General features: G+C 34.0%; 1 long non-coding RNA gene across 7 annotated transcripts in view; it reads right to left on the reverse strand.

The window, feature by feature from the left end:
* LOC128236069 (uncharacterized) overlaps nucleotides 1-27646 on the reverse strand; it is a 50187-nt gene that overhangs the window by 18571 nt on the left and 3970 nt on the right. For 2 of the 7 annotated variants that reach the window (XR_008261250.1, XR_008261245.1), the window contains exons 2-6: nucleotides 15977-16293; nucleotides 13934-14244; nucleotides 9703-13750; nucleotides 9195-9341; nucleotides 16-1597 (exon numbers count right to left, since the gene is read on the reverse strand). This is a non-coding gene — a long non-coding RNA (uncharacterized LOC128236069). Of the gene's footprint in view, nucleotides 1-15; nucleotides 1598-2149; nucleotides 6362-9194; nucleotides 9342-9702; nucleotides 13751-13933; nucleotides 14245-15976; nucleotides 16294-27646 lie in introns of those variants that run through there. The other 5 variants (XR_008261251.1, XR_008261246.1, XR_008261247.1 and 2 more) reach the window with 5 other exon arrangements.

Consider the following 27646-nt stretch of genomic DNA (forward strand, 5'->3'; position numbering starts at 1 on the left):
TTGTTGGAATAATAAGTTGCTTTTGATATCAAATTTTTAATTAAGATTTAAGTGTAAACAGATAAACACTAAAACAGATCAATACGAAGGGAAGTCGAATTACAGTAAAATACCGCCTGTGTGCGTTGTCTAGATCGGTTTATAATACATATTTTCTTTAAAGAACCTTCAATAGTACCTTTCATAGCATAAATGATAATTCAACATAACGAAATTATCAAATATTTTAATATAATTCGATAAACACAATTTATGTTAATCCAATTTGAATATTTATTTGAATCTAATCATAAATTACGTGTATTACAGACAAAAAATGTCTGAGATACATAGAAATAGTTGCTCTTAATTTTAAAACAGATTCCATATTATTTAATTTGAGGTATCTCTTTATATAAAACACATTTCGTCATACCAAAAGACTGAAGCTCGTTGAACAAACGAAGTTTCAAATTTCAATCAAATTATTAATCTAATAAATAACCGCGCCTTTGACTGAAATAGACGATAAATAAACTAGCATCAATATTTTAGCTAAACATGATTCTAAAATACGGTTTCGTTTCACATTTGAAGAGCTTAAGGAGTTCCTGCAGTGTTTGAAACTCGAAACTGCCAAATTCTCAATAGTAATGATACTTCAATTACATAGAAATGTAATCAAAATCTTAAACAATTGCAAAACTCTGTCCTAAGTCAAATTAGGTGTTTATCTTTCTCCTCAGTATAGCGTTGAAAACCGTTCTGTTTACAGAACAACGCTTTTATTGGAATTGGTTGTGTTCAACTTCCATTACGTTTGACTTTTGCTTCCATGTGAAACCATTTTAAAGTTAGCAATTTGGTCACCATGTTAACAAAACCACCATGAAACTGCAACAATATGTTGCGCAGTCAGTTCACATACATGCAGTGTTGATTACATGAAGAATACATGAATTTCCGTTTTGTCTTATTTCAGAATAGTGTTAGGTGACCAAATGGAAAAGTTGTTCACTGAAGATCGGTGCCTTGGTGTACCGTAAATTAGGCATTTTATCTAAATATTTGATCCTACTTTGCCTTCGAACTTTGTAAATGCCATTCAGTTAATGATTGTTGTAATTAACACATAAGATTATCAAACAGTCCAGTTAAACCGGAGGATTTTATCGGATCTTTTAAAGGAAATTTGACAAATCATTTACTGCATTGGGAAACGGGAAACTAAACTAATATCATAAAGTTTATCAAACATATTTAATATGTGTTTAAACGGTTACTTATTACAATGTATACTACAAAATTAAGTACTTATTTTTGTACACGAACTAAATGTTAAAGCTGTACAAATTTGTCAATTTAAACAGATGACTTAGACAGAATGAACGCTTTGGGATTGAATCGGTATCGCTTAACTAGTTTACAATGTGTTAGGGTGTAGCCCGGAGTAATCGGAGTCAGTCGAATGACATTGTATTCCTTTAAAGGGAGATACGTACAATGAACATTAGAAATATCTCGACTGGATGTTGAGAAGATTGATTATTCTCGTAAATATCGAGTCCGGCATTGTCGTGCGCATCAATCCTTTGTTTCTTGTTGCCTTGGTATTTGGCTGGAATAAATGAAAACATAAAAATACGTACTTATGTGTATATCTTTTAGTAATCAACAAAATATTTGAAAGTATTCTGCATTTTTCAATCACAAAATGACAAAAAATACGGAACCAAACTCGTGTATGTCTTTCATCTCACGATGTTGATTTAATGAACCATTTTTTGTGGATTTACCAAGACTCAATTTGGAACACAAAAAAAGTTGTCAGATTGATAACTAGAGAAAGGTTGAGCCTAAGGTCTAACAACTTAGTAGGGAGGTTGATCATGATGATCCTTTAAGACTTTGCGTTTGAAGGAACATGTATGACCTGAAGCTATATGGCTAGTTGACAGACTCTATCACAAATATCACTGCAATTTGTTGTCTTTAATATCAAAACTGCTGACAAGCTCTTAGCATAATAAAAACATCATCAAACTATATCGTAACAGTACCTGAGTAAAAAGGCTGAGAGTATGTCAATGTTTTCGCCGCCAACGTAGACGCCGAATTTCAGGAATACAATTAGAATTGAAAAAAATGCTAGGGCTACATAAAACTGGATACTATCTTCTATTATTTATTTAACATAACATAACAATATACGCCAAATAAGCAGGTTTCACGATGATATTTAGAACAACAATGTCATTTTTTCATAACGTATTCTGAAACATCTTTAAACAAATATTAACGATGATAACATTACTCTTAAAATGCAATTCATTAGTTTAAAAATACAATATACGTATAAATAACTAATGCCTGAAAAGCATATATCAGTATGCGAATTTTGCATCATCAAGGGCGACAAGTCCCAAATTATCTAAAACAAATCATAAACAGTAATTATTTATATATTTCCGGGCAATACTATAACCTCTTGATAACCTTTAAGCAGTAATTTCTTTTATATGTTTCAAGAATGAAAGTATGGTAAAACTGATGAATAGTTCGGGAAAAGAAATGCTGATGTAAGATTTTCCGCGTCGGCCGTTTTAAGAGCGAAATTAAGGTTATGTGGAAACTCATCTTTTAGTATGTTTAAGGATATATTGTATGCATAAATAATATGTTAGTAATCTAGAAGTTAAACTAATATTTTACTACTTGGATGTTTATCAACGATGCGAAAGTATTATTTAAATTAGTTTAAACTATTTATTTTTTACAACGACTATGAAGAAAATTACATTAACTTATTCTAAGTCACTCTCGATGGCAAGATATTACGAGAGATGGCAATCTTATGTTGTAGGGAGCCCGGAAAACCCGAAGTAAAACCTACTTATACCTCAACTCACATGCGCAAAGGCCGGGAATAGAATTGAAGTTGTTGTATCTCTTTTAATTTACATAATATATATTTACCGAGTTATTACCCCGGAAATAAGAAATGTGAGCTCTGAAATGAGACTCAATTAAATACTCTTTATTTAAGAGATTTGATTTTGCTGAAACAAACCAAGAAATTTTACCCAAAATGGTGTTTGTATTGTTAAATTACATGATGTTTAATTTAAAAAAAATAAATAAGAAAAAACAATTCCATGATACTATTAGTCAATATAAGCTCAATCAAACTTTTCATACATAATCTTCAGACTAATATTGTTATTGAGTGTTAATTAAACTTACATACCCCTCCGCTGCATGCATTCCCTATGGTATTGTACTTATTGAAATGCATGTTCAATTTAGATATTTCAATATGCTAGAAAATTAACCATCAATTAAAACAATTTCAAACATTTGTCATGTATTTGACCAGATGTTCATCTTACATCCGCACCGTACTTTCAATTGTTTTATTTGCAAAAGGAGTGTTTTATTGCAATTGTTTTATTCAAATTGTATCAAACTATATGTGACTTTCGGTTGTTGGGGTAATCATTTTAAATTTACCAATGGTCTTAAAATTTAAACAATGCCTATATCAAACTTCATACAGATGCATAACAAGTATAAATGGGATAGATTTATGAATGATTATTATCATAATTAATGGCTATGACCAACTCGATCAATTGTTCAGTGTTATGGCCAAGGTAAAAGTGCTTGCTCAAAGAAGCCTTCGATATCTCAACTTGTTTTTGAATATCTCGAACTATGCCTGAGCGAATTACATTCACTACACAAATTCAAGGCAGTGTTCTTTTCTTCTTTCGAAATAACATTCTATTGTGGAAGAAATTAAGCTTTCTGTAATTGGATCAATAAAAGCCGAATACCAGAAGAGCGACCAGGGGACCAGAGTCGATCATCGGAACATCTGATGAGAAGAATGCACTATAATTCCTAGACGACTACACCTATTTACTGCTCCACACCTAAAATGCCAATGGACATCTTATTGATTGTAAGTGACCATGCGATAGCCTATTGGCTTTCTAAGGTAAACACTAACGCGTTTCGACATCCTCTTCGATGGTTACGAGGGAAAACAAATTTGTTGTATTCGCTAAAATTTGGCCATATTTTCAGAAGACATTTTGAAACAAACAATGTGTATTTTGTCGTTTAAGGACTCAATTATACAGATGTGTGCAATGTAAACACATTTAGTTTTTTTTTCCGTCGTAAAGCCGTCTGAAATCACCCTGATGTCAATTATTAAAATTAGGATTTTTTGGTCATTATAAACTTAAACTAGAAACACCATTCATATGGTCATTGTAAAGTAAGTCAAATAGAATGAAGGAGTATCGGAAACGAGCTCTTTCGACCTCTGATAATCTAAATAATAAATTTTACTTCCCCGCTAACAGTATTTTCAGAAAAGAAAGACAGGTCATCTTATTAGGATAAACACAACGAGTGAATCGCTTACATTAGGATACCCATTGTTTTGGGACTTAAATGCGATTTTTTTGTGAAATACGGTTCTGCTCTGATTTCCTTCCTTGCGTTGAGACCTACTTAACAAGGACGTCATTTCGGGTCGTGCTTAAGCAAACAAACTGGCTTACTACCTTAAAGTTCGAACATTTTTAATCTCAAGAACTCAGTCCCTGTATATGTTGACGCCCTACCATAAATATAAAAAATACAGTACAGATCGGTTCGTTTTACTTTTTGGGATGAAAACATATTTGTTCTGAAACATAATACGTGTTTTTCAATCATCGCAATACTCTGTAATACTAAGAATAGTTATGGTATACCTTTCAAAAAGCTGCTTTGTCTCAGGAATTACACAAAAACAATCTCCATTACATGTCAAACTTTCAAACCATTCTGACACTAGTCAACCCGCTGGATTAACACGGCCAGGTTACCATTTTTTTAATACTTTTTTATGACATAAGTAAAGGGGGTTTAAAATGACTGTTTATTGTACTTGATCAGAAAAGCGAGCCAAATTGTATTTGATCGTTTCTTCATATTGGAAATGACGCCGTCAATATTGTGTCCGAGCTCTCTGTGCACTGCCGATTTGATATGGACTTGCGAGCAGACTATCTAAACAGTAAAATATCATTTTATTCACTAATAAATACATATAAACAGGCGGAAAGCATATGATAAGTAGAGAATAGTTTTTTTTTATTTCAGTGTACGATTGCAATACAATTCATGTAGTAAGCACGAACAACTATTTACTTTTTATGACCAGAAGGTAAACATAATTGCGAACTAACACTGGAATAAACCATAATCTCTTTCTTATATGACTTAAAAGGATATAATATGTCAGCTTGTTATAGTTAATTAGAATAGCGTGTCAAATTGTATGAGAACTGAGAAGTCATCTCGGAATTGAAGTCGTTGAAATTATGTCCCAGCCGTGTGCGCCTTGAAGTTTGATTTCAAAGCGAGAACGGGCTTAACTTTAAAAACAGTGAACTTTTATTTCTCTGATCAATCAACAGAAAGCAAATTAAAACATATAAACGTAGCGTTATATATTGATAATTTTAATGTTTTAATATCTATTTCATTTTCATGTTCATGAATGTGTTCCCTGTAGGAAGAAAAGCAGTTTTATGTGTATCATCACGCTTTTACTGGTTCTGGTAAAATGACATATCTATTTTCAATTGGTTTATTTTCATTGATAAGGACTATTATCTGTTGAATTCATTTAAAATGTTCCTGTCATTCTGCATTGAAACGATTTCGAACTGAAATAAGTTTCAATTGGTTATAACAAGAATACTAAAAAGTATATGTTCATAACATAATTTTAATAAATTCAATTCATATTCCGATCAAACATATTTACAGAATTTACAAAGTTGAGTTTGCACGCAACCGAAAGTGATAAAAATCAATTCAATTCTTAAGTCTATTCTGCGTAGTCCGTATATTGAGATCTTCATTCTGCAACATATTTCACAACTATTTAGTAACCTTTAATGCGCATACTTTGGTTGAGTATGACATATTATAGTTTCTCCTTTTATTTGAATGTATTGATATCAAACGATAGACTAGCCTCCTTTTGTGTTTGTGTATCACGATTAATGCGTATACACTGGCATTGTATGTGTAAACAATTTATTTACATGGCCTCAGAACGCCAACACGCTAGAACGAGATGACAGAAATCAGTCACTATATACTTTAGATCAGAACAGTACCACATAATTTAATACGGTAATGAAGGTTGGATAAGAAATACTTGACTGGAGAATTCAAAATGCTTCCTGATTCGTGTAGAAGTCCACCATGTAGGTCCCGACATTTGACTACGTTTCAGAAACGTTTTTCTAAAATGGGGTGTATCGTACCCAAATTCTGCAAGTTAGAGTAAGGCTTAAGCAGCACCATCAACCTGAAAGGAAGGTGTAAAAGGGTTCTGTGTGAACTTTCGATTTTGTAGCACCTTCTTAATTGGGTCCTTGACCATGGGCGCGGCTGAACCTAAATGAATTGACTTTTCGGGCAAATTTTAGCTGTCCTTGCCACTAGAATATGAGTCGTCGTTATCCTTGGCGGAGCTTGATTGCTTCACGTGTACAACATAGACATTAAAGCTTGTAAACGTTATTTGTTATGAGTATGTTCTTTTTTGTGAAATCCGAGCACAATATGACTGAAAGGAACAAAGTGACATTTTCTCCTTTCACACTTAGAGCAACCAGATAAGCATATTTAATGCTCCTATGCCCATAGCAATATCGCGCACCATTATATTATTGCAGGAGCTCATGCAGAATATGGCTGATTTCACGGAAGACAGTCTCCTGAAACTTAATATAACGAACTGTTCTTGTAAACATTTGTTCATACAGCGTATTTTCGCAAAAAAAGTTTCTTTATTACGCATTAGTCCGTTCACAATCAGAAAGAAAACGTTAAAACAGTGGATACAAAGATAAACGGATACCAAATGTGCACGACACGTAAACATTTATGTTCAAATGAAATAGAAGTGAAGATATGAATGTATTTTTAATAACACCTCTAACAGAGAGTTTTAAATAACTGGCAAAAATACTAACTCAATTCGTGACGAATTAAACAAGCTTATGCATTTGGATTGTAAGTCATTCAAATGACAATCCGTTACATAGACTTTTTTTTCTGGAAAGCATTAGTTTCTCAGTTAATTAAGTGTATTGACACCTATCGCTTACAATTGTGCTTATTTGAAAAGAAAACTACCAGATCACGTGACAAACGTTGAGACTATTGCATCTGGGGCTTTCAATGATTACTCAATCCCGAATGAAATTTTAAAGTGACACTCTTATTCAAAACTGATACAGACTTGTATAACAAACATAAACTTTGAGTGATAAACCTTCAACTACATACTAAATAATGCATTTATAGAAACTATTAATTAATGCTAAGAAGATTGTGACTGTTTATTTAATAGGTGAAAACGCAAAAAAAAAATTAAATCATTGGTAAATGCTTAAAGATTCACACTGATCTACTATCGTTTCATTAAGTAGAAATACCGTGTTTTCTGCACCTTTTTTCAAATTAAACTCGGTAACCTTCATAAGAACCATTGTTTTTACTTTTATTCATTCTTTGTGTTATATTTAAACAATTGTTTTCATTTTGGTAAATCTTACTTGGTAGTAAGACTGCATCTTTCAAAAAATCCCGTAACAATCATGTGAAGAAGCGATACATAAATATACTGCCTAAATAATAACATATAAAACAAATTAGCCAGGACTTGCCATAACGATATTACTTTGTATGCATATGTTTAAGCTAACGTCTTCTAAGGGATGTTCGACAAGTTAGGTGTGTTGTAATGGATACTAGAAGTCTAGACACGACGTTCGATGAAATTCGCCAATTTTCGCACATCATTTAGAGTACATGAAACGTTATTTGTACAAATTTACAAACAATTGCAACATCATTTGTTATTGCCATGTTGAATTTTCGCTGACTTCCCATCAACCCTTGTATGTAAACTGTTATCAGTAGACATAGGCATAAAATATGTTCTAAGAATATGTGGAAAACAGATCAGAACATGATCTACTTTTCACATTTTAAACGCCACTTATTTTTGTGTATCTTAGTCAGACAAGGGAAACTCCCCTTTGTTTACATACAGTTACGTGAGACCTACCCTGATCTTGTTCGCATTATAGTTTATGATATTGTATACACTTTTAATTAGCAATCAATTAGTACATTGAACGTAGAGTTTTCTGCAGTTGAGAGCTATGTGGTGGCTAAAAAAACAGCCCGCACCTCGTCCACATGATAAATAAGTATTTAAATGAATTTTTCAAATGTTGTTTTTAAAACAAAGAAACGAAAACATCGGTTGATCTGGTGGTAGGGGTACTTTTATCAATAACTTCGACCAGTTTCGATTTAACCTTCCAATAATGTGTTAAAACTCTATCAAACATTTTCACTTACGCGTTTACAAAAAAAAAACAATGACAACTTCTATTATAGGTTTATGACTTTTTATTTGACTGCATGACACTCTTTAACACATGTTTTACCCTGATGTTCAATCGTTCAAAATATCCCAAATTTTATGACGGTTAAGAACACTCTTTGATAAAGCGTGAATAAAGCGCATACCATATGTGTGGGTTGAGATCAAATTGAATGGCATATTTAACGTCATTTATTCAGCCGTTTTAGTTCCTTATCATGACTGACCATACCATACAAACAGATAATGTACAACGATAGTATGGACGGAACTTAAATACAAGCAGATGATGTCGCAACGACATTATGATACATTACAGTAAATGCACCAGGACCTCTTTATTGAAATAGCTCGGGTAGAGGGTGCCCTATGCATGTTAATTTTAACTAGAAAATTATGTTTTTATTTTACCTTGACTGGAACAAAATGTGTATGGTAAGAACTTTACCTCTTAAAGAATAGCTAAAGCCTCCTGGCATTTTTTTCTACTTGTGTATTTTTATCAACTAAGTGCCCTAGTTCCCAATTTTTGCACTTACAGACATATTCATGTAGGTCAAATTAAATCACAATGGTTGTACATTTGTACTTGAGCGGACACAAGACATTGTGCTCCAACAGTTTTTTTACCACAAGACAGTCTTTGATCCTGCTTGCAAACAGATATATAAATATTGAAAAACTATAGATCCTTTGCTTTTAAATTAAATAAGCATACTTAAAACCAGTCATTACGTACTTGGTCGTTTGTTTGGTTTGTCTACTACAGCGTATATATCGCCACCCTTCTTCTTGGGTAACGCGTAAAGGACATCAGGAGATTCCTGTCTCACTGCTGCAGGTTGTGAGGTTTCATACATTGGATTTTCAACCTAATCAGGAAGATCTGAATACACATTGAAAATAAACAATAATAATAATAATAATAATAATAATAATAATAATAATAATAATAATAATAATAATAAAAATAATAATAATAATAAAAATAATAAAAATAATGATTAATAATAATAATAATAATAATACTGATAATAATAATATATAAAACAATAATAAAAGGAATTATGAAATAATCAGAATGCAGAACCAACATCAAAACTGATAGTATAGTACTATCATACCGTAATAACTATCCGGCAGTATAAGTGTAATTTCATGTTCATAAGTCAAGTTAAAAAAAAAAACTGATTAAATAAAAGTTTCATGATTTAAAGAATTAATGTTATATTCAAATGAATACAAACCATCTGCATCTTCTTCGACAGCATTTAGTGTCCGCAGTTTTCTGAAGAATGAATTCCTATGAGTATAAACGTAAATATTTGTAAAATTTGTTTGTGTTTTCACAAACTTTATATTGGTTTAAACTTTAAAAAGTCCTACGGTTAACATGTGAAAAGTATAAATGGGGACTACTACTTTCAAATTCCGAAATGACAGACATCAACACATTTTGTTCAGTTTGTCGGAACCAGATCTGATCATGCGCATGCAAGTCGGAAAATTACTGGCCTATTCTCAATGTCAACCACCCCATGAATGTCGATATGGAACTACCCGATAATACGACATTGTCACTTACCGAGAAAATGGTATGAACAAATTATGATAATTACACGTCCTTTAGAGGGAAAACAGTTAATTAAACACGAACCTCTTCTGCAATGGTTAAAGTACTAAGTGAAATGTTGATACTTTAGTTATTATATTTGAAATCGTATAAACTATAACAAATAGTCATACCCCAAATCTCAACAACATAAACAAACTTAGTCGCCATTTTTACAGCGTTCGAAACAAAACATATGAAAGCCATGTCCAAATAAGAGTATGTTTGTCCTTTTTTTCGCCGAATTGAAGAAACATTTTTTAGAATCACCCAACATGTTATTGAAATGGATGTACCAGTAACCAAATCATTAGTTTTAGCCTTAGCTCATTCGCTTCTAAAAAACACGGCACGGGCTCGATTCCAGGCCTGGGCAAATGCGAGTTTAGTTGGTTTTCACAAAGCGGGGTTTTCTCCGGGTTCTCTGATTTTCCGCACAACACAATACCACACTCTCGCCTTTGCTTCCTTTCGGTTGTGCGTTTGTAGTCTCCGTTTCCTGTTAGTGGCCCCTTCTCTACGTACACCAATGCATTAGTGGCCTTTGCTTTTCTTACTGTGGTGGTTCATGGCTTCTATTCCTTTGAAGTGGTGTGTAAGTAGAAGAAAGTACTTAGCTTTTGTGTTCCATTAAATCATCCACAAGTAGCCTTCGCTTGTCTCAGATGTGTTTTTTTTTTAAAAAAACGTTTTTTTTAAACAAACATATCAGACATTGCATTGTTATGAGTACGTGAATGTTTAATCAATTAATGCAAAAAATAGTTTGTCAAGTAAAACAATAACTGATTGAAACTACAAGTGTGTCTTTTCTTTGAGGCTTAGGAAATTAAAACTCATTTTAATCATGACTAAGATTATTTGGTGTTTGGGACCCGAAAGGAGCTCCTGTTTCGCTGATGTAATCCTATTATGTATCAATAAAGATAGTTTGATGCAAGTGCTGTCAATGATGCATTGTAAATTGTATATTGATCGTTTATTAGCTACTAGATTCACCGCTTTGTCTCTAAACAGATAATTTATCTACTTATAGGCTTCCTTGTTTTTACCAAAACTAATAGACTTACTGGCCCTTGGAAAGTGCCTGACAAGATTCACCTTTTTTATCTGAAAATAATATGTACTCTATTAAGGAATAGCCGCAATAAATCAGTATTTAGGTACGCATGATAAAGGATGTTGACAAAATCCAAGGTTCAGCATATCTATGTGCACTTATACGTTTTTTTTCTGTTTTATTTGTTTGAAGCCATAAATGGTTTTCAACGAAAAAGTATGATTAGTATTGCTCTTGTGTCATCAATTCTGCTCTAATGAGGCAATCAATAATTTTAAAGCAATTCGTAGCGTATGGCAATGGATACAAAACATAAAAGGCAATGCAAAAAATAAACAATGGAAATGTGAGCTGGCATTCATAAACATTCATGTGTTTATAAGCACAATTTTTATTATTAACTGAAAATGACCCAACCCAATTTTTTTTTCAAGAGGCATTTGAAACGTGATTTTCGCTTAAAGACTGATATTGAAACAGATTTAAAGAACTGCCTGACTATATTTTCTTTTCTGTTTCTTTCTTGAATAATACTTTTGAAGCAAGAGGTAAAGTTCAACTATATTTTTTCTTCAAAGCGGCAGTCCATTGATTTCATTTTTTTAAATTTTCTAACACATCTCTAATTTCTTTTTATTTTGAATGTGTATTTATTCTGCTGTAATAAGATCTTTCTCATGAATTGTATTCACTCAGCTTTGGCATGCGCATTTCAAGGTGAAGTCATTTGTGATTTGCTGTTCTTTCGTTGTTTTATTACGACTGGCAATCGACACCATGCCTTTTAGTTGCTTGAAAAGGACTTGAGTAGATGTTGCCAAGATTTACGGGGACATCGGTTAACATATTGATTATTATTGATGGGCAAGTATAATTCTCATCACAATAGTAAAAGTGTAAAAACTCCAGTGTTTATCGGGACTGGTATATAAATATAAACTTATATACATAAAATCTAGATAAAGATCAGATGATTCTTGCGAAAGTGAACTAGAACAAATACGATCATTTAATTAGAAAAGAAATATAAAAATAATCAATTATAATTGTCGAATTTAAAATTTAAATTGGTTATCAAAATTTAAAAATCACGAACGGCTTGATAAAATGATAAGCTTATTTGTACATTAATTTATCACATGACGTTGCTTATTTCGAGTGTGATACAACTATAACATTTTATAGTATATACCACTAGTGCAATTTAACTAAATATATATGCACAAAGCTACAGAAACATGCTCAGTAGCAAAAAGTTTAAACATAAACCCGGTTTAGTGGCAATGGGCAAACGCCAAAGACATAGAACTCAAAATCACAAACAAGAAACATAGAACAGCACAAAACTCTACAAATAGCACAGTGCATATATATTATATTGAACAACAACATATATATATATATATAATTGGTATGTTTAACAAGAATTGATATTAAAAATTAAACCAGTTTATGTGCACAAACCTCACTCTTATCCCAACAATTCTTAATAAAGATAAAACGCAAAAATAAATCTTATCAAAGTATGCATTAACTTGAGGAAACTTATCAATAAAACAAATAATAATAATAAAACGAAAAGGGAAACCCCAAATACTTCAATGATTAGAGATCCCAACTCTATCTGCAGACGGAGGGAAACAATTCAGAGCACCTAATGCAAATACTTTTCAAAGATATGATGCAGTCATCGTTAGAAACCAAACACATCACACACAGTATGCCTTATAAAATAAAAGGTTTAAAACTGTTGAGCCTTAACGTCATTGTGTCCTATCAATTTAAATCAGACTCCTTACCAAGAAAACAAAACATCATTTTTGGGGACGAAGTGTCGCGTGGAAACAATAATCTTCGATTGTTTGCCATTAAATAAGAAAATGTTTTCAAACTTGTTACGAAAGATTGATGAAGTTCGCCAAAGCCTCGCTAAAATACTTTTCCTAAACTCGTTTCATATTTTTGCAATAATTGGCAACTTAAGACGTATCCTTATGAAGTTCGTCAATATATATGTACGTCAAACTGACATATGAGGTTAAGTCGTAAATCAGAAAATAAAGCAGAGAATAATGGTACAAAACAAGAACTAAAAGTATTTATGTAATAAAAAGCGTATTAAAATGATAATTACTACATTTGTGTTTATTGTGGTAACGCTGCATTGTTTGTGATTCTTGATTTTGTAGTTGCTTTATTTTTTTAGACACAAGAAGGGATATTTAACAGTTTAATTTCTTATTAAGTCCCTCCGGTATCGAGGACAAGCATATATTTGATATAGATATTTGTTGTGTGTTGTGTGGTGGTTTTTGTTATCAGTGTCAGGTAATCGCTAGTTTTTGACTGTTTTGCTTGTTTCTTTCTATTTTATTGCAATATTAACGTTTGGTAGACTGTCCGAAGTAGCCGGTGAAATGGTTGAAAAGGTTGAGATTAACATTTTTTTCTGCGATTTGTGACTTCAAATAATATAAATATAATTTTAATACATATATGTACGTACAAGACATTCTTTTCCGTAAGAAAAGAACAACAACAATTACGACGAATGCAACGCAAACTGCAGATATACCACCAGCCAAACCTCCGATCAACGCTGCATTTGAAGGCGGCGGGTCATCTGCAAACAAATGTTTAATTTGACTAATTTGTAACTCAATCGAACCATTTACGTCATTGGTTATAGCAAGTTGATGTAAATGATACCATATAATTTACTTAACTTACCATAACCTATCGTCGCTGCAATTTATTATTTAACATATTCATTGAGTTGACTGGTTTTGATTAATTATATACGTACCGACAAGAAGTTCTGTGTCGAATTGGAGTGAATTATTTTGTTTACAATTGTTTACAATCCTAATTCGTTTCTTGAGAATATAATGACATCATAAGTCGATCCGTCTTTTAATCCCGTTATTATGGTTTCGTATTGTATCTTCTGGTCGAGCTCATCTTCCGTAAAAACCAAGTAATCTGAACATTCATTTGCTTTTTACAAAATAACAAATGTTTGCTGAAGTCCACCATTAAATTGACTGATCCACTCCACAATAGCTGAAGACGAGGTCGTTGCATTAATTGTTACATCGGTTGGACACTGAGTGACATCTGTAAAATAAACTCATTATTTCTACGGAGCTGTATGACATGAATGAGTGAATTTGTTCCGTTAGGTATGCAATTGTGGTTTCCCGACATATATCGAATACAGTTAGAAATGAACTACAAAGACTTGTGTTTTACTAAGATTTAGAAAATTATATAACTACTCGCGTAAGTCGATTGCTTAATTAATAAAATAGCACATGTTTAAGAGTAACGATGATATTTTGATTTAATCAATACCCTTCGCCTTTCTGCGAGGTGTAAAAAAACAGATGAAATTAACTCAAAATATGTTCATGCCTGAGTTATGCTTTCTGTGAACTAAATATGAATTACCATAATTAGGATGTTTAACATAGTAATTGTTAGACATACAACGTAGTAGCCAGTATCGACGTATGGGTATCGTCTAAGTGTTTTTTTATAACGGTGTCCATGTTTCCAAATTTTTGTTTTCAACAATTTTCTGATTTCAAAACAAGTGAGTAGCAATTTTGCCCTCTGTGATAAAAGAAGGCGCTTACGAAATAACCGTGTTCGGTCCGTTGTGAATACGTGTATTTTTCATATTGATACTTTCCCATGAAGATAATTACCTTTTGACAAGTGTTTGAGTCAAACCTTTATATTTATACGGGATGGTACTATTTGAATTAGCGCACCTTATGCCCTATTCTAACATGCAAATATATTTATTGATATGCTAGATAATATATCCGGCAATCATTTTATTCTTTCAACTAGTGATGGTTTGTTTCTTTACACTGTCAACTACTCGTAAACGATATAGGCAAAATTATACGTTGGTGAAAATTTCAATTCGTTAATTAATTGTACTAGAGTTACTTCCCCTAAATTTAAATCATCATTTGCTCGGCCAATCAATAACAAAATGCCAGCCTCTGCCATTAACTGCACGATGTAGACAATCCTAAGCAAAACGGCGGAAGAACATAGACATTTGGCGGCTTTATTTTGTACGTTAATGGAATCAACAATAACCCGGAGATGCAAACAATATTGATCAGGAATTAGTGTATTGCAACTACTGTGAAATACCAAATACCGGAATTGTCGTCAATAAAAAGTACACCACAGAAATGATAATGTTAGACTTTATGATATTGTTTAAAAATAGTGTTCGTTATTCAGAAGCGGAAAGTCATAAATAATGTGTAATTATTTTTTTGAAATGTACATTGTATACAGTTATATTTTCCTTTCTGGTCTAATAACCTGATTATCCATTTTTTAGTCAAAAGTTCTTCCGATTATTCGACAAAAGATTTGAAGACAGACGCTTAAAGTGCGTTTGCAAGCAAGGGGATCACACTGATATCCATGCTAGTTATTGAACGTTGTCCCTGACAACACGGTTTAAACAGTTTCTTCTCTCACAACTTCAGTGAATCAAAAAATAAACATCGGGCTTGTGCACAGTAAGCGTATTTACATGGCAGTTTTTACCAATTGTTTAGAAAAAAAATATGATATGCATTTTTACATATAAACACAATATATCATTAAGCTTATGTTGCACGTAAAATAATGCATCTATTTCATATATTTGTATAATTAAGTTACGACTAGTCGACAAAAAGATGTAGATAACATTAAGGAAGTAATACGATTTTCTGTCAGTTTTAGCTTTAACTCTTTCTTAGAATGTGATAATAACTGGTTTGAGGATGATTTTTATTTTAAGTTATCATTCATTTAAACGAAGATGAACTACCTTGAGGTCTTAAGTTGAATATTTTGTTGAAGTCTGGTGTTATTCTGTTGGACACTGTTAGTAGTAGGCTGAAAAATCGTCCTCTTCAATATCATTCATAGTGAATATTGTAGAAACACCGGCATTGTTGATGGTGTATTTGTCACTATTGTGAACTTGAGAATACGTTGTCCAATTCCATTTGTGCCATACATATCCCTCTTTGTTTGGAACAGGATATGACACTACATCAAAGGAAAACGTTGCATTGCCGTCAATGACCCCGGTAGCATTGCTTTCCTGTTGACCTTGTTCCTATTTTTCGTTTTTGTATAGATCTGTTGTTTAAAAAGAGAAGGATTATATTCAATCATTTATTTGAAATAGAATAGTACATATTGTCCTTAAAGTGAACCTGTTTAAAGCAAATATTGGGTTGTTTTGGCGAATCATGAGAATGACGATTGACTGAACATATCTATAATTTTAGATTAAAATGGATCATCTCCAGTGAATAATACTTCACATTTGGAGTTTAGAAAAAACGCGTCATCGGTATTAACACAAATTTCAGAGTACCATTTCAAACATCTTTATAATCTGAGAGAAAGTTTGATTCCTTTGTTTAATAATATCAAGATTATATTTCGGAATAGGTAAATTTCACTCATAAATGAAAAAGTCATCGCTTACTTTGTATTAATTATATGCTGTTCTCAATGTTTTCATTGTGTAGGAATGAAAACATAGATTTTTCTTATATTTATTAGAGCACTCAGATGAACGATGAAAGGCAAGTAAGGTATCGTGTTCGATATTCGAAATAATATATAACATTAAATTTATCGCCATCATGTTATTACACTGAATAATCTCATTGTGTATGATTATTTTTTGCGATTTAATATTAATTGAAAATCAAATGTAAAAAAAAAAGTTTCAAAAGCTAGTACAAATAATGATGCAACATTTATACATTTAAACACCGCTATTCCAAACACCGTGTTTCCGAAATTATCACTATTTCGAAATTAATTTTCGGTCCCGATTTTATTCCTTCTTTGTTTAACTAAATTTTTAATTTTAATTAATAATCCAAAATCGCTATTTCGAAAAAAATCGCTATTTCGAAGTTAGAATTACGGTCACGATTTGGTTTTTCGGGCTTCAGCTTGAAGTGATAATGAAGCACAATTAGAGATTGTTAAAGAATGACATTGAGCACGCATATGTTACATCGATGTCAGATAATGAACGAATTATTTGGGTGGTGTAGCGTGTATATCATTGCTGATTTACGGTCAACAGGAGGGAAATACTGTTAACCGAGGCGAAGCCGAAGGTAACTGTATTTACCCGAATGTTGACAATATGTACTGTCACACTGGAAGCCATGAAATATTTATTTTATTATACCGAACACAGTTACATTTATATACATATATAAAGACTTCTTACCATTACACAACCTTCAAGTTTAATCAATTTATTCTGTAATTATTGTTTGTTTACATTAGCTGTCATTTTGTTGCAAATGTCGCTTAGAAGTAATGCAAACACCGGTTGTACTCAGATTTACAACACATTTTAATAAGCGCTTACCACCTCAGACTTGGGAAACCAAAACAATGCCTATTTTTAGACACGCGTGCTATGTGACAGTAATAATGTCAACCGGTCAAAACGGTACTGTCAGTGTGACAGTAAGAAATTGCCCATGATGGTTATATGAGAAATTAACATGGGCAGGTCACGTGAGGTATAATAATCCAAAATATCGTTATTTCGATTTTTTTATCTGGGTCCCAATGATTTCGGATGAACGGTGTTTACATGTAGTATTCATTAATTTGGCTTTATTTATTTTTATACATTCCACAGCCCAAGTAAAAATTATGATTTATCGGTGTATTATTTTATTAATCTATATCCATTCAAAACGGTCGTATGCAAATAATGTTCTTTTACATGTAGTGCCTTCATGAAATCGTGATCTAATGTTTATTTCAAAACCAATGTTAAATGGGGCAGAGCACTTATTTTTTTTGTCTTCAAACAAAAGGCTCTCATTTTCTTCATTTAAATACATATTTCTGTAATTGAAATTTAAAACAAAAAAGGAAAAAATTCATGCTCATATGTATATACATACACTACCACGAATTTGTAATTGGCCACCTTGTTTTTATCATGTTTTAGAAAAAGTATTCGGAGAAAAATACAAATAACCAAATACGTATAAGGTTAATACGATTTATTCCTAATACGTAAAACAAAACTTTATTGAAATATGATCACGGGAACAAACTTAACAGAGAGGGTTAACAATGACACCCTTAAAACAAAAACTGCAAGATCAAATCACGTCGTATTTGATTGTGTTGTAATACTTTGTATGTCCACCTGCTGCGGCAATTACAGCGAGGCACCTTGCCCTCGTTGATATAATGTATCTGTGAATATACTGTTGTGGAATGGCTGCCCAAATCTGACGAATAACTGTCTGACGACTTTTTGCAGGCCATTGGAGTGTTCGCACGTTGTTTGCTACAAGCATAACTTGTGTACTTATAGCCGCGCGGCATGGTGCGTTATCCTGTGCCAACGTCAAACCGCGATTGGCACGGATATGAGGTAGAAGAACCGGCCGAATGACGTCATTTTACTACCTCATCGCGTTCATGTTCCAGCCCACAGCATAATGGAACCACCCACGAAGTTATCCAATTCTACCAGACAGTTCTCATTGTTCCGCTCACCCCACGGCGATATACGCGAGCACGTCTGTCATTCCCACGTAGTGTGATGCGGGTCTCATCAACGAATAAAACATTGGCCCAGTCCGCCCTTGTAAATCGCAAATGTCGCCTGGCACACAATAATCTTGCCTGCCTGTGCCTTGCGGTAAGAATCGGAACCCGCAGGGGACGACGGCACCGCAAGCCGACGGCCCTTATGCGATTACGCACTGTCTGGGTAGATTGCGCGGTTATGTCTGTGTAATACGGGCCGTTGTCGCTGCCGTGGTAAAACGATCCTAAAGGTGGTCATTGACAATTTGAATGCCCTGTGTGGGAGTCGTCACTCTTCTTTTTGGGCGTCGTCGTAGATCTGCTACACTTCTGGAGAATGTTAATAAGATACAATGTATTTTATTGTATGATTGGTCTGTCCGATATGACACGGGTATTGTATTATTTATCACCCGTATTGTTGTTTATGGCTGTTTTACGTAAATAAGAATCACCTACAGATTAATATAACAAACATGTTTCTGTCAATATTTTGCAAATAACAATTAACAAATAATAACACATATTGCAACATATATAACGACGCGTAACATACCTGTCTGATGAGGTATGATGCGCACGAATCATTGCGACGGCTTGAGCGTTGACCATATTTAATGTTTTTCATAAACGACAATCAACGAAGAATTCTTTCCTACCATACTCGACACCTACCATGCTGTGCACGAGAAACTCGAGCACATAGGTTATTTTCGCACCTACCGTTCCGCATGGATGATTTTGTACATGAATACGTGTTTTGTTTGAATAAATCGATAGATTGGTGTGCACAATACAAAAATTAGATTTATAAGTGTATATATGAGTAAATGAGTATGATTGGTTTAAACATATTTCGTCTATTTAATGATGTTGTAAGTTGAGAGTTTCTTTTTTGCATGAAATGTATTCAAACCCTTTGAGTTGTTTCCCAAAAAAAAATGTATCTGTAAGATTTGTCTATATGTTATAACAATATTACAACGAAAACTACACGGACGGGTCAAGTAGGCATATTATCAAATATAAACCCTGTTTAGAAGCACCTAGTTGCCCAAACGACACTGAACGAAAACAATAATATATAAACACCACGAACAGACCAAACATGCATCAATATAGCTTGACCGATGAATGATATTAATGGCATGGAAATCATGTATTAGTAAATTATTCCGATCAAAACATGCAATAACACTACAGACACTTATTATCATTGGATTTGATATATGCATTTGTTTGCAACTATTTAAAAAAGATAAAAGAAAAAAAGGAATATCGTATATAATGTAGCATTTGATTTGACATACTAATTAACCAATATATATATTCTGATAACAGTTAAACAAAGTTTCACCCTTTCAGTATTTGCTTTCGGACATGATTATTGAAAGATTTGAATTAGTGACCTAGTTTCTGGCCTCTTGCGACCAAGTTTCAAAGTAGTTATTGTGTTTATCAAAGCAAACATTCTGATTACATTTTATAAATTTGCCTCTTGCACGTTTATAACATTGTTATAAAAATTGACTTCTGACTTTGATTTTTTGACACAAGATGCCCTATTTTCAAATTAGTCGTAGCTTTGATAAAGGAAAACTTGATTGTTTTTCTATAAATTTACCTATGACACCACATGACCATCACCATTTTGATAAGATTTGACCTAGTGGCCTTGTTATTTACCCCATGAGAACCATATTTACACACGGTCGAGAAGTTTTGAGGGGGGGGCATCCTGACCCATTTTTAACATCATCTTACCAATTTGTACCAAGATATGGTTCCGTCCTGGACGGAAGGACGGGCTGGCGGACGGAATGACGTACCTTAATAATACATCCACGCGAAACCTTCGTTTCGGCGGAGGATAAAAATAGAAGCCTCATCAGAGCCAGAATTAACTTGAACACAAAGAGAAATGAAGTTAAACTACACATATTCTGATAAAGTATTGGCAAAAAAAAAACTTTTGACACATTTTTCAAGTTTATAAAATGACCGCTCTATTAGGATGGTTTGCAGATTCCAGCACAAAAATGATTGAGTGATTTGCTGCCAAAGAAACTCATTTGATCAGTATGCGTTTAATTAAATAAAGAACGTTACTCTATTCATTATATATGGAATGATTGAATGGGGACATAACACAATTTGTGTCAAATTTCACATCTCTTAATTTAACTTAATTTAAAGTGTAACAGCATCTTATTTATGACATCAATTGATGTTTACATGATCAATGACGTTTGTAATATCAAAAGTTTGCCATGAAGCACTAAGCATAAGTCAACTAATTATGAAAACATCATCGAAGACAAGAGATGTGTGTCAACCATTATGCCCCTTTGCATTATGAAGATGGAAAAATGTGTTTTCAGAAGATATGTTTCCAGTATTAATGGTTGCACAAAGTGTTAATGAAGGCGAAGAGAATTATCGCGAACTTTGAACAGCAGTTTTATAAAGATGTTGATTGTGCCGTTGACTTTTGATAAAGTGACTACCAGAAAATAAGAATCAAATACTAGTCAAGAGAAACCTAGCACTGACTCATAATCCTTGGTCGTGCCGTTGTCAAATTATTTTGTGGTCGATGTTTTCTTAAACTGTTTACCATGACCATAACCTTTAACCTACTGACCTCTAAAACAAAAAAATGATCAAGTGCTAAATACAAGCCAAACCATTCTGAAGATATACAATTCCCCGCAATTCCAACTTGCTGGGAATCTAAAGTTGATTTTTTATTCGTGTTATTGAATAACACCTTAGCTATCCACACGTTGTCTTGGCTGATACCTTACATCATCACCCAAAATAAAAAAAAGGAAAAAAGCAAACCACATGTTTCCACATATCATTAAATTCATGTTTTTAACCTATATATAAGGGTGTCAGACGATTTTTTACCGTCCTGCTTCTGGATTGTTCAATCTTTGATTGATTGAAAGAACAACATCCCAAGAAGCCAGTTTTCACAAAATTGTTTTTGAATTGTATTTTATACAATAAGAACATAGAATTTTAAATCGTTGAAGTTCTTATAATTGTAATCTTATAATTTTTACTGTTCTGATAAGGTAAGATTTCCATCTACAAGAAAATTATAACTTTTATGCTAGTAAGATTGACTTTTACGGCATATTCAAACAAAATGCACCGACCAGAAGCTGAAATTCGCCAACGGATTTTTCCCCCCTAAAGCACGTTAAAAACAGACTGACATACAAACTTTCCGTATGCATTACAAAGAGAAGCTTAAAATATCATTCAGTGTACAGTGCCTTGATAATATAAAGGACTCAAACAAAAACAACATACACAAGTATGATTTTTTTTTGTTTTCTTTTTAATTTTTTTTTACTGTTTCATATACGGTTCACAGGGGCCGGTTGCGTTGTTTTGACACGTCACGCCCTCGTCCGTTTTTTTTTTATCAATTCTTTTTTATCAAATTTTAGTAAGAATATGATGTGGTAACTGTAACTTGTGAAAATTGGCAATTTTTTTTTATTTTTTTTTAATTTTTTATTTCATTATCTTTGTAAAGGTTGACGACTTGACCCTGAATTTCCATGTATTTGCCGACATGACCCTGTTTAAGAGGCCATAACTTTATCAAATCTTTCATCTATCATCTTCATGCGCTGTTTTCGAACTTTTGCGTGTCGGTCAGGTACATACATTTATATATGTATGAATATATACATATGTCCTGCGTGCCCTACGCATTGCATTCCCTAAAGGGAACCTTTAACACGGTCGTATATGAACTTAAATACTCGTTTGAGGAAAATAAGATTTTCTTTTCGTTCAACAGTAGTACGATAGGAGCACCGAGGAGTCTAAAGACAAAGGCAGTTCCATCTAGATGCAATAAGTCTGCAAGGAATTGCGTCCCAAAAACATGAATGTTACATATAAATGACAATATATATGCAAAAATCTACAGAACCATGCTCAGTAGCAAAAAGTTTAAACATAAACCCGGTTTTGTGGCAATGGGCAACGCCAAAGACATAGAACACAAATTCACAAACAAGAAACATAGAACAGCACACAACTCTACAAACAGCACAGTGCATATATATATATATATATATATATATATATATATATATATATATATATAATAGTTGGTATGTTTATCAAGAATTGTTAGGTACCGACTTGGAACGGTCAGTAAAATGTAAATTTACTGAGGGTTTAAAACCAGTTTATGTGCACAAACCTCACTCTTATCCCAACAATTCTTAATAAAGATAAAACGCAAAAGATAAATCTTATCAAAGTATGCATTAACTTGAGGAAACTTATCATTAAAACAAATAATAATAAAAAACGAAAAGGTAAACCCCAAGTACTTCAATAATTAGAGATCCCAACTCTATCTGCAGACGGAGGGAAACAATTCAGAGCACATAATGCAAATACTTTTCAAAGATACGATGCAGTCATCGTTAGAAACCAAACGCTTCACACACAGTCTGCATTAAAAGGTTTAAAACCGTGTGATCATAGAGTTTCATAATAAAAAGCATCATTGTACTAAAATAATATCGATCACGCAACGCATTCATTTACACTATGTACTAGCACATCTGTCAGTGGAAAAGAACATTGATCGCAAATATTTTGCTGGAGTTTGACCCTGAGGCACCAATGTCTTGCAATAGTTTTCATTATATATGTTTGCCCTGTGGAAACACACTTTGTATATTATTGGGGTGAAGAACCCTAAACTATTGAAAACTGTCATCAAAAAGCACAGTGAGTTCCACTTGCTCTATTCAAACTGGTAAACTAAGGTCTTAAACGTGGCTCTTCCAATTTGATTTGGATGGAAGCTTTGATTGATTATCAATCACACCGTTAACAGATGTCGACAGTAAACCATATGTACATAGAATACAACATATATCAGGTACAAAACCATACATGTGAGTTCCAACGTGTGATAAATATAATAGATACCTTCGAATAAACAATATTATTATATATTCTAAATAGATCAGTGGGTTGATTCCATGGGGACTTACTACCTGCGCACCCATGGAATAAAATGCTTTTCTTGCCTTCTGTAGTCTTTCTTCAATGCGTATGGTATATTTTAAATTATAGTCCTGCCTTATACCAAGATGGGTAACTTAGCATTGCTTTCACTTTCAATTTGATGGTAAATCGTCTCTTGAAGGTTAAACGAGTTAGTTATGCAACTGAGATCTTTTTGAAAACCTTGCTGCTGAGATGATGGAAAGTTTTGACTGTGCACGTTGATTCTTGTATTTATCCTTTAAAGAAGTACTTTTTCTAACAATTTACAGAAACACGGTATTAATGAAATTGACCGATAACTGCTTGGATCCGTTTTTTTTCTTTTTCATTTCCCTTGAAGAGTGGTACTAAAATGCTTGTTTTCAAGTTTCCGCTACATTTCAATAGAATAATTTTGCATTAAATAGCCGAATTAGCGCTTCTTGGATGATCTGGCCTCCCTTAATTACGTGCTCGTTGTGGATATTGTCGATCCCAGGTTAATTATGTGCTTTAATGTATTTTGTAGATTCCTAGACTTCAGTCAATGCTACTTGCTTCGTAAGTATATGATTACTAACGTGTTCGCATGCTAAATTCCCGTTACCATCGTAACTGACATTATTGATTTGTATTTTTGCAATGTCTCGTGGGGTTTGCTTAACACTATTTGAAAGTAATGCCGAAAACCGTTGGCTACTTCGTTGTATTCATTTGAGAATTTGTCAAATATTATTTCATTGCATCTTTCCGATTGTTTTCTATCACGTTCCCTGAGTAACTTCCAAAATTGTTTGTTATTAATTTCAGCGGTTCTGTTTAGTTCATCCAACGAGTTATTTTCATATTCATCTTGCTTGTGTCTTAGGATGCGCCTGAAGTTTGATTTTGCCTTTTTATACAAATTATATGACGAGTGTTCATGTCCGCGTGACGCGTTCGTCTTCCATTCACAATCACCGTAAATGTCTGGCGTGTGTATGAGCGTTCTTCACGGTTTCGCACCAGTAACTTGGAGACAATTTTCAACATAATACAACTGTTGCCTGATTATCGAATTAAGAAATCAGGGTCGCACTGCTCACTGTTTGTTTCTACAAAACACTTCAGGTTTTCACACAGAACAGCTTATTTTGTGAAAAATATTCTGCCGTGCATTTGTTACAGGCTACTGTACGTGGGTGCGTCGCAGGGTTAAAACTGGCTTTGACGTCACAAAACATGAGAATGGGTAGATGGTCAGAGGTTAACACTCTCGTGGAGACAATAATTATTTTAAAAAGATCGTATCTGTTTAACGAATCCTTCGTCGGTTATGACATGATCCAATACTGTTCTATTTGGTATAAACGTATATGCATCCTGTTTATCAAAATGGTATTGAACGGATTGTAAATTTTTACTTTTGAATAAGCCTGTTAGCAATTTTGACTTCACATTTGTCCCCGTATGAATACCGTCCATTGAAATATCCGCCTAGTATAATGGTTCCAACCTGTCTGTAATAGGCAACTAGTGACTCTTAATCGCCCAGAGTAGATTTATAAAAATCAGTGTCATGGCATGCAGGCATACCAACACAAAATATATACAGTGGAACAGCATCAGTACATTTAATTTTTATGCCTAATATGCGGTCATTTGTTACATTACAAAGTTGACTTATATGCAGTTGAGAGATTTTGTATACATTATAGCAGTTCCTGCTCTTTCGCATCTTTACGGACCATAATTGTTGGTAAGTATGTCTGCAGAAACAAATTATTGGTAATTACTGTATATAGTGTTAAAGTTTCTACAGATCTTGGTAGCAATTTATTTTCCGTTATCAATGCAATATCGCCCTTATATTTATCTAGGTAGTCTGACCAGGGATATGCGAAAACTTTTTTCCTCGACAATTCCAGCAGAACAAGTTACAACGTACACATAATTAAGAATGTTTGTATGATATGACAATAAAACGTGTCTTGTACAACAAAGATGAACATGTATGCTCTTTAGTCCATTGTCGGAGACCAGTCGTCGCTGTATGAGTGGTTCGATCGTCTATCACTCCAGTAGTTGTCCGGGTAACGTTGTCCTCCTTCGTACTAGTCATCGTAATCGTTAAAGTGGCGGCGCTTACTTCCGGCGTTGCGCCTCTGACGACGTTCAGCGGCAAAGTTGCTGGGTTCGCGTTCGTAACGAGTGTCTCTTAATCGCCTTCCACGGGACGCTCGACCAGTGTCTTTGGAAACCAACTCCTGGTACACGATTTCCTCAGGCCAGAGTGTTGCATCTTCGTTAATGAGTTCAAGCTCCCCTGGGACGTTCACTTTGGAGGAGGAACCTCTCTTTCCGCGAACCACACGAAGGAAAGACCCTTTCTGTTTGAAGTGGTAGTATATGTCACTTTCCGTAACGTCTCTGTCAATATTTCCGACGAAGTACGAATATATGTTACGTCGTTTCCGCACAGCTGTCAAATTAGGTTCGGTCGTATTTGTGGCGCTGAAAGGTAGTTTTTCGTAAGTTGCTGTACTTGTGATATCTATAGTTTGCAGATGTCAATTCGTACCCGCCGAGCTTCGTCAAGGTTAGATGCATTGATGCTTTTCTGTGTGTTTGCCTTCGTCTCCCACGGGGCGCACGTGAAGTGGTCCGTCTTTCGTCTGAGGGAAATGGCTTTTTTGATTGTCCATGCTGCAGCATTGACTTGATACCAGCCTCATTCGTGACTTTATCAGCGGTTATATCTTTGAGACCATCGTCTGTGTTATTATCCACTTGAACTGCTTCAGCATACGTTTAAGCTACGCAACGCTATCATTTATTTCAACTGGAGCATTGCGTGTGTCGTCTGCAGTCGAATCCAAACGTTTTTGGTTTATCGAGGCTTAAGTGGAGTTAAGTCGTTTCACTTTGGAGCCCGTTCATTTCGGTGCAGGCTATGGATTCCGGGAGACGAGCGAGAATGCTCCTATGTGTTCCATTTAGAATTCGATAATTGCCTTTTAGCAGTGATATTTCGGTGTGGAATGACGCTAATATGTTGGAGTATTTTGCTCGTTGCGAGGAAATTTTCTGTATTCTTAGGTTCATGTTCGAAATAAGCGCAAGAATGTCAGGTTAAGTTAAAATTTCCTTTGGTGACACCGTATCGTGCCTTAAGATAGTTATTTCGTTGGTCCCAGGGTTCGCAAAAACATCCCGGAAATCACTTTCAGAGAGCTGCCATCGCTTATCGGCTTGCTGAATTTCTGTTCTTTTACCAGGCCGTTGTTTCTTACGCCGCATGACTGATCTCACCAAGAACGTTTCCAAACCTTAACACAGGATCACCCTGTCCAGGGAAAGCCGAAAGGATCTCCATGCTTAGCAATTATTGGTTGAACATTTCAACGGCCGCAATTTGCTCCTCCAGAGACGTTGGATTGCATCCATTTCTTTTCATCTGCATACCTATGCATCTGCAACCCTCGGCTATGGGGCTATTTTGCAGTGTCAATGGATTTATGGTACTTTGTCCGCTCTTTGGAAGCCCTACGACATTACTTTCGAAACACTACTCCAAATAGTTTTGTCGCTTGAAAGTTGGGGCCCGAAACTGACCAAGCAGCGTATTACACTTCATATTGATAATGCTGCTGTTGTACACATCATTAATAAGCAATCCTGTAAAACTGCTACAGAAATGACACTTGTTTGCCGTTTGGTCTTGGTCAGCATAAAAATTCAACTTTGTTTTACGATCAGAACCCATACCTGGCAAATGCAATCATTTGCCCGATCTGTCAACCCACCGTAGTTCCAGGGCACTTGCTCATTTAAATCAAACTGTGTATCAACTCATAGAATCCTCCACGAAACCCAGCTACCA

This window comes from Mya arenaria, chromosome 5, assembly GCF_026914265.1.
Source record: "Mya arenaria isolate MELC-2E11 chromosome 5, ASM2691426v1".
NCBI lineage: Eukaryota > Metazoa > Mollusca > Bivalvia > Myida > Myidae > Mya > Mya arenaria.